This window comes from Lathyrus oleraceus, chromosome 4 (assembly GCF_024323335.1).
Source record: "Lathyrus oleraceus cultivar Zhongwan6 chromosome 4, CAAS_Psat_ZW6_1.0, whole genome shotgun sequence".
Classification (NCBI taxonomy): domain Eukaryota; kingdom Viridiplantae; phylum Streptophyta; class Magnoliopsida; order Fabales; family Fabaceae; genus Lathyrus; species Lathyrus oleraceus.
The window spans coordinates 328,280,168-328,288,214 of NC_066582.1; positions in this window are offsets into that span (position 1 = coordinate 328,280,168).

Consider the following 8,047-nt stretch of genomic DNA (forward strand, 5'->3'; position numbering starts at 1 on the left):
TCATTGATTGATTGATTGCTTCATGTGCACTTGCTTGCCTGTATGTCATGCATCTATCATCATCATCAATTGCCATTAGTGCATGTTCATCTCATTTGCTTTTGTGATGCTATCATTGTTGTTTGCCCATTGAGAACAATTGTAAGTCCATCTCTTTTGGCCTTTGCTCCTGTGATATGGAAGGATAGAGTGTAAGACCTCATTGGTCACTCATATCTTCTGTCATTGCTTTATGTGTATGTGAGGATACAGTTATAAGTCCCTGTAAGTTGGCATCTGTTATCCTGTGATCATAATTTGATCTGTTTGATTGGTATGTGAGGATACAGTTATAAGTCCCTGTAAGTTGGCATCTGTTATCCTGTGATCATAATTTGATCTGTTTGATTGGTATGTGAGGATACAGTTATAAGTCCCTGTAAGTTGGCATCTGTTATCCTGTGATCATAGTTTGATCTGTGTGTTTGTATGTGAGGTTGCAATTATAAGTCCCTGTAAGTTGGCATTTGCATACCTGTGATCATATTGTTGCTTTTGTTCTTGTATGTGAGGATCCATTGTAAGTCCCTGTGATGTGGCATTGGATTTCCTGTGAGCATACTGTGGAGTTAAACTAAGTCCAGATAGATTGGCAGTTGACTTCCCTGTTTCATTTTTGTTTTCTTTTGAGGAGATCGGTGTAAGTCCATTGAGTGGCATCTGATATCCTGTTCTGTTTTAGGAGACTGGTGTAAATCCATCTATTGGTATCCGGTATCCGCTTTTATTTCTTTGCCTGTGGAGATCGGTGTAAGTCCATTGAGTGGCTTCTGATATCCCATTTTGTTTTAGGAGATTGGTATAAGACCATTGATTGGCATCCGATATCCGCCTTTGCTTTGTTTGTTTATTATTATTAATTGCTATTCCAAAGGACACACTTGAATCATCTGCTATATGATTTCAAGAAGTGAACCTTCTAAGAAGTTTTACTATCCATCCTTCATCCATTCATCATTCATTACGTCTTAGAACCTTTTCACACTTTATCTTTTAAAACTTGACATAAGTGTTGTGCAAACATCTTCATGTTTTTCTAACTAAAAACCTGGACTCAAGTCCTTGACCTTTTTCCAAACTTCATTTCATAATACTTAATTGAATTGATCTTAATCATATTTTGACTTCATTTTCATAATCATAATCAGTAACTCCACTCATTCACTTGTTTTGGCTTTGTCCATTAATCTTTTCATACATGAGCTATAGGTTTGATTTATCTTAGTGGTTGATGTTAATCTCACCTTCTGTCTTTAGTGATTGAATTGTAAGTCTTCCTCGCCTATTATAGGGTTAACCCCTCTCTGGCCAGTTGAAGCTGTTCTCACATGGTGGACGTTGTTGTTTGTATAAGGTTGAGTTTTCTCCCGTGGATAACGTAAGACCTAGGGTTTGTGTTTAAAATTGAACCTAACCCACTTTTGGAAATCTTTTAGCCGAACTACGGCGTTCTGATCCTTACCTTTGATGGAAGGTACGTAGGCAACGGGTTCATCCGTTCGAACCCAATACCCAATAACCCTAATAAAATGTATATTCTTTTCTCATCATCCCAATCATGTTTGCACAATATTTTTGTCATAACAAATAACAATTTTTTACAACAAGTGTGAAAAGGGCTCCCTAGGAGTACCTAGGACGTAGTGGGTGCCTAACACCTTCCCATTGCGTAATTTACCCCTTACCCAGACTCTCTGATCTTTTTATTAGTTTTCTACGTGTAAAGCTTCTTAGGCTTTTGTTCGCTTTTTAGCCAGTCCTTTGGATAAATAAAAGTGCGGTGGCGACTCGAAATTTTTCAATGTATCCCATAGCTTATGATTTAATCGATAGATCATATAGCGACGAATACACCGCTACACCAACCAAGAAACCCGCCGCAAATTCCAGAACCACTTCCATGGTGGTATAAGCCTGAGCTCCGTTGTGCTTTTCATCAAGGAGCACCCGGACACGATATCGAGAACTGTTATCTACTCAAGTATGAGGTTCAGAAGCTGATGAAGAGTGGAATGGTTTCCTTCGAGGACCGTGCACCGAATGTGAAAGAAAATCCTTTACCCGCCCATGGAAATTCTTCTGTTAATATGGTGGATGGTTGTCCTGGCGGATTTAAGGTTTTTGATGTTCGTTTTATCCTGAGGTCCTTGGTGCAAATGCATAAGGATATTTGTTTGGTGAGTGATTGTGAACATGACCATGACAGTTGTGTTATCTGTAGTATTAACCCGAGGGGTTACAAAGTTGTGAAAAGGGACATCCAGCGACTGATGGATGAAGGCATGATTCAAATTGTTCAATCTCGTCATGTAGATGATGATGTGAATGTCATAGTGCCCATTTTCAAGCAGCCCGAGAGATTGGTAATCCAGTATGAAAGCAGCAATAGTAACAATGTCAGCAATAGATCAATATCGTTGTTGGTTATACAGTTAGCGGGCCCAGTCCCGTATTCATCTGATAAATATGTGTTGTATTAGTATAATGTTACAATGATAGAAGGTGGTCAAGAGGTCCCGTTGCCTATGATTAGCTCTGTAGTGAGCATTGCTGATGTTACCAAGGTTACCCGCAGTGGTCGAGTGTTTGGGTCGGTGTTCCCAAAGGATAAAGAAGAGTAAGTTGTTGGAAAAAAGGTGGAAGTGCCTGTTGTAGATCTAGTTGGTGCTTCAAAGGGTAAGTATGGTGAATCTAGCGATTTGAAGGCTAACGATGATGATGAGGTACTTCAGTTAATCAAAAGGAGCGAGTTTTGTCTCTGCTCATGAATTCTGAAGCGCATAGAGAAGCACTACAGAGAGTTTTGGAACAAGAATTTGTAGAACATGATGTTACAGTGGATCAATTTGATCATATAGTAGCTAACATCACTTCCTGCAACAATCTCATCTTTTGTGATGAAGAACTCCCTGAGGAGGGCAGAAATCATAATCTGGCTTTGCACATTTCTATGAATTGCAAAGAGGATGCTTTGTCAAATGTGCTTGTTGACACTGGGTCTTCGCTGAACGTCCTGCCAAAGTCAACTCTGTCAAAACTATCATACCAAGGAGTGCCTATGAGGTATAGCGGTGTAATCGTCAAAGCTTTTGACGGTTCGCACAAAACGATTATTGGTGAAGTGGACCTTCCAGTTAAGATAGGTCCGAGTGATTTTCAAATTACTTTTCAAGTAATGGATATCCACTCGGGCTACAGTTGCTTGTTGGGAAGGCCATGGATCCATGAGGCAGGAGCTGTTACCTCCACTTTTCATCAGAAACTCAAATTTGTGAAGAATGGCAAGCTTGTGATTGTTGGTGGAGAGAAAGCGTTGTTGGTTAGCCACCTGTCATCTTTTTCTTATGTTGAAGCTAAGGATGAGGTTTGAACTCCGCTCCAAGCCTTATCTATTGCTACTGAAAAGAGAGTTGGGACACCCATGTCCTCATTGAAATATGCCAAGAAGATTATGGAAGAAGGCGATGTTGATCAGTGGGGGCGTATGATAGAGGTCTCCGAAAACAAAGGCAGAACCGGTTTGGGGTTCCAGAAAAGTTCAACAACTGCAAGGTCTGAAGATATGCAACTTAGCTTCCGTAGCGGAGGGTTCATTCATCGAAATGAACAATACTTAGTTGTTGTGCTAGAAGACGACGAAGAGGAAGACTGCACCAATTTTGTGACGCATGGAAAGGCTTGCAACAATTGGACTGTTGTTGATATTCCTGTTATTTTGCATCGATCTAAGTAATTGCTTTTATATGTTTTAAAAAATCCTTCTCATATGCCTAAGGGAGAAGAGAAAATTGTTTGGGCATTTTCAAATTGATCATTAATAAAATTAATTCTATTCATCCACATTTATGATGTTTGTTTTTACTTTTTTTCTTATTCTGATAATGGTAATCACAAAAGACATAAATAAACAATATAGTTGTCCATCTGCATAATATTTTATCACATATTCACTTCTCTAAAATAAAAATATCAAATCATTATGCAGGTTGGTTTCTAACCCCATTGAATAGAATGATCCTTCTCCTTCTCCAAATTTTGAATTCCTTGTTGTAGCGGGGTATTCGTTACCATTAGAGACATTGACTAAATCCAAGGTAAATCGTACAAGTCGAGTCTCCACCGCACTTCTATTTATCCAAAGGAATGGTTAGAAAGCGAACAAAAACCTAAAAGTTTTATCGAATCAAAAACTAGTAAAAATGTCAGAGATCTGGGTAAGGGGGTTGGTTATGCAATGGGAAGGTGTTAGGCACCCAAAACATCCTAGGTACTCCTAGGGAGCCCTTTTCACATTTGTTGCAAAGGTTATTGTTTTTGTGAAAATTTATTTGTGCAAACATGATTGAAGGGATGAGAAAAGCATGTACGTTTATCTAATGTACTATTTACTAAAAGAAGGGTCAAAAGGAAATAACTCACATGGATGTCGCATCCACTACATAGGTATCTCATATGAATCTGAGAATCAGAGTCTTCGTAACTCGGCTACCTATGGGTTAAAGAGGAGTGTGCTCGCTAAGACATCGCGTCTTATGCCTACGTATCTCATCTGGGATGAAAATCAGAGCAAAACGTAGTTCGACCACCTATGGGGTAAGGGTTGTGTTTTGGGGTGAACGACGTTACTACGCAATCTACCGGATGCTCGACCTTTGGAGACTTACTCACCTGTAGTAGAAGGAGATAACGTGTTCTTAGGAGAAGAAAAATCAATGAGTTTTGGGTGTTTAGGGATGCTCATGCAAAAAGGCAGTCTTAGATGAAGGAACCGCGCTATCTTAAATGACATGCCACGAGAGGCTATACGAAACCTAAGAAATCGGTAACATGCGGGAAAAGTAAAGGGATCGAGAGATCTACCGTACGGATAAAGATCTGAAGTAACAGAAATTAAAGAGATAAGAAACCCAGAGATCTCTCAAGCTAACACCATCAAAGAAAGTGAGTCAGTACAGGTAATCGGAATAAACCTCCAGGTGGTATCCCACAAATAAAGTGGAACACCAGGCAAGCCATCTCTGCAAGAGACATATGAGCCCTCACAAAACAAAACTCAACAAACAAGTTAGAGAAACAAGATAGGGTAATCAAGAGTTGCCCCCAAATCAAAATGTAACCGCATGAATCATGCCATTAAAATTCACAAAAAGCTCACAAAAAGCAACCAAGGGTAGGAGGCCTAAACCTCTTGTCAACCAAATGCATTAAAAGGGTATCAAATTCACCCATAATACCTCATACATTCAGAGCATTCAAATTAAAAGCATAAAGTAATGGGAATAAGGCAAACCTGATTGGAGAGATCGAATGAAATTGAATTTCCCGGTTGGGTTTGCAAAGCACTCTTAGGGTTTATATGAGAGGGAATTGGTTCTTTGCAGATGAGTTCCCTTCAGTCTCTGGAGGTTGCTCTGAACTCTGTTAGCTCTTCTCTCACTATCTTTTTCCTGCCAGGGTAATAGGAATAGAAAATGGCCTTTTGTTTCACTGAAACTCTGAATTTATAACCTGATTTTTGTGGACATGTGGGCTCAAATGAGAGAGGCCCAAGTCCAAAAATTTTCTGTTATATTTTATTTATTTATTTATTTATTTTATTTTTTTTAAACATGTGGGCTTCGCCTAGCGAGCATGATAGTTCAAGAAATTCCTCTGAGCGTAGGTGATTCTGGTGGCTTTTCTCGAGACTCGCTAAGCGACCCATTCTGCTCGCCTAGCAAGCATGACAGCTCATGAACAAACTTTTGCTCCTTCAAGATTAACGTTTTGAATGACGAATAGACCCCATTTGAACCTGTTGGAAGTATCTCAAGCCATTCCCTTGTGTTGACTGATCATCTAAATAGAACCCACAAAGTGTCTTGGATGATACTCAAGCTTCAAACAAAAGATGTTAGTGACACATTTTTATGCTTTTGGTTAGTAAACAAAAGTAAGAGAAACAATGATATATAATTCAAGCATGCTTGGTGATCTCAAACCAATCACAAGGAGTCCCATCCAAAGGCAAAGGGAACCAAGATGCTAAAGATCCTTGAGGCAATGCAAATGGAATGTTATGATGCCATGAGGGATCTTAGGATCAAAATTGGGGTCTTACAGATGCCCCTATTTAAGGTCATTCTAGCCGGAGAAGTGGAGGTTAAAATCTTCGTCTCGACGGGGTAGAATGGGCTTAAATAATAACAAAGAGACGAATTTTGGTCCCTAAGAGACCTCATGATGCAAATGTAGGTATGAAAAATGGTAGCACTCTGTGGAGATATGTGTCTACAAAAGCAAAGAAATCAAAAGCCACTGATAATCCATATGAGCAATTCACTCCATGGGACCAAGACCCTGGGGACTCTCCTGGGGATAGAAAAGGGATAAAAATGCGCGAGCAGGTCACGACTCAAAGCGTGGGGAACAGAATTCCAAAGGGAAAAGATCCAATGGAAAGACTCAAGCTGACTCGAAGATGCATGTATTGGGGAATATGCCAATACAGCAAAAAACTATCCACAGCAGATACTTTGGATAAAATCCGGATGAAAACAATCCACTAAGGGACTTTGCTGGGGATGTCCACAAGGACACTCCTGGGGAAGCAGCGGGATGAGGTATTATCGGTTACTGGGTAATAAGCTCAAGGAGACATGTGATCTGAACGCCAGGTATGAGGGTGAGAGATACAACATGCTCAGGAAGAGATGAATATCCAAGACCGGTATAAGGGTGAGAGATATCAAAACTTCAAAACGTCTGAGGAAAACCTAAAAGGTATACTTCAACTCAGGGATTCTGACTCCACAGGGGACAAAAAGTCATAATAGGGAGCAGAGAGGAAGGAACACCAGGGATACCGGTTACTGGGCATATAATAGGTGACCAACCAAGGCGTGAATTGGGGAATATTCCCAAGACACTCATCATCCAAAAGAGGGCTAAAAGCAAACCCGATTCTAGGATGGATATTTGACTCCACAAAGGGGATACGAATCTTACTCAACTGGGGAAGAATAAAAGGCTTCAGACCCGAGAGTGCATGAGATATACTATCTATTACCGTTAGAACGTAGATAATGTACTCGCGTGGACGATGATCCACAACCGATTACTGGGTTAATAAAGGATAAATCGACCGAAAAGAAAAGGCATCGGGATACCGAAACTAGGTATATAATGATGACCAATTCAGGGTAGAAACAATCATTACCAACAACAACAAGGTAGACGAGAGATGACCCGCTGGGGATAAATTGCGTAATCAGGGCAATTATCCAAGCAGATGAGGGGATATCATCGCCGAATATTGGATGAAGATAATTGTCACCAATTAAAGATGAGCAAAAATAGTTACTCTGCAAAAAGGGAAGAAATAGGGTTTACAACTACCGGTATGAGGGTAGAGAAACACAAACTCCGCCGGGGATAATAATTACTAATTATTGAGCAATTATTCATTTACCATGGGGAAACAGGAAAAGAGTCTCAAGAGACCGATCTAGGATCAAACTAGATAGGCACACCAAATCAAGACTTGTCCCGGTGAGGATATAACTCAATGGGGAAAACCATCCCAGTATATGTGTTGGGAAGGAACAAAAACAATCAACATCCACGAGGATATAACCCGGTGGGGAATATGGAAGAAAGGATAGACGCTTTCTGCCTATGGAGCTGACTCTATATGGAGAGATCAGACACACACGTCTGCTTGGGGAAGTATATCACCAAATAGCAGGAGACAGCAAACAACGATATATGGCAATGAATGCAACATGAATATCTGAATGTTATAATTATGCATGTATGCGCGTGGTTTATGTATGATGTATGTTGACAAACAAACATATTTAACACAACCAGGTCCAGGAATCAACCACCCGGTACTACATCTCAAGAGAGAAAGCCAAGTTCACCGGAGAGTATCCAATCTGCTGGGGATCAGAGATACCAGGAAGCAAAGAACTCTGCAGGGGATGAATCATCAATCATTCCAGTTGGGGACGAGAGTTATCACAGA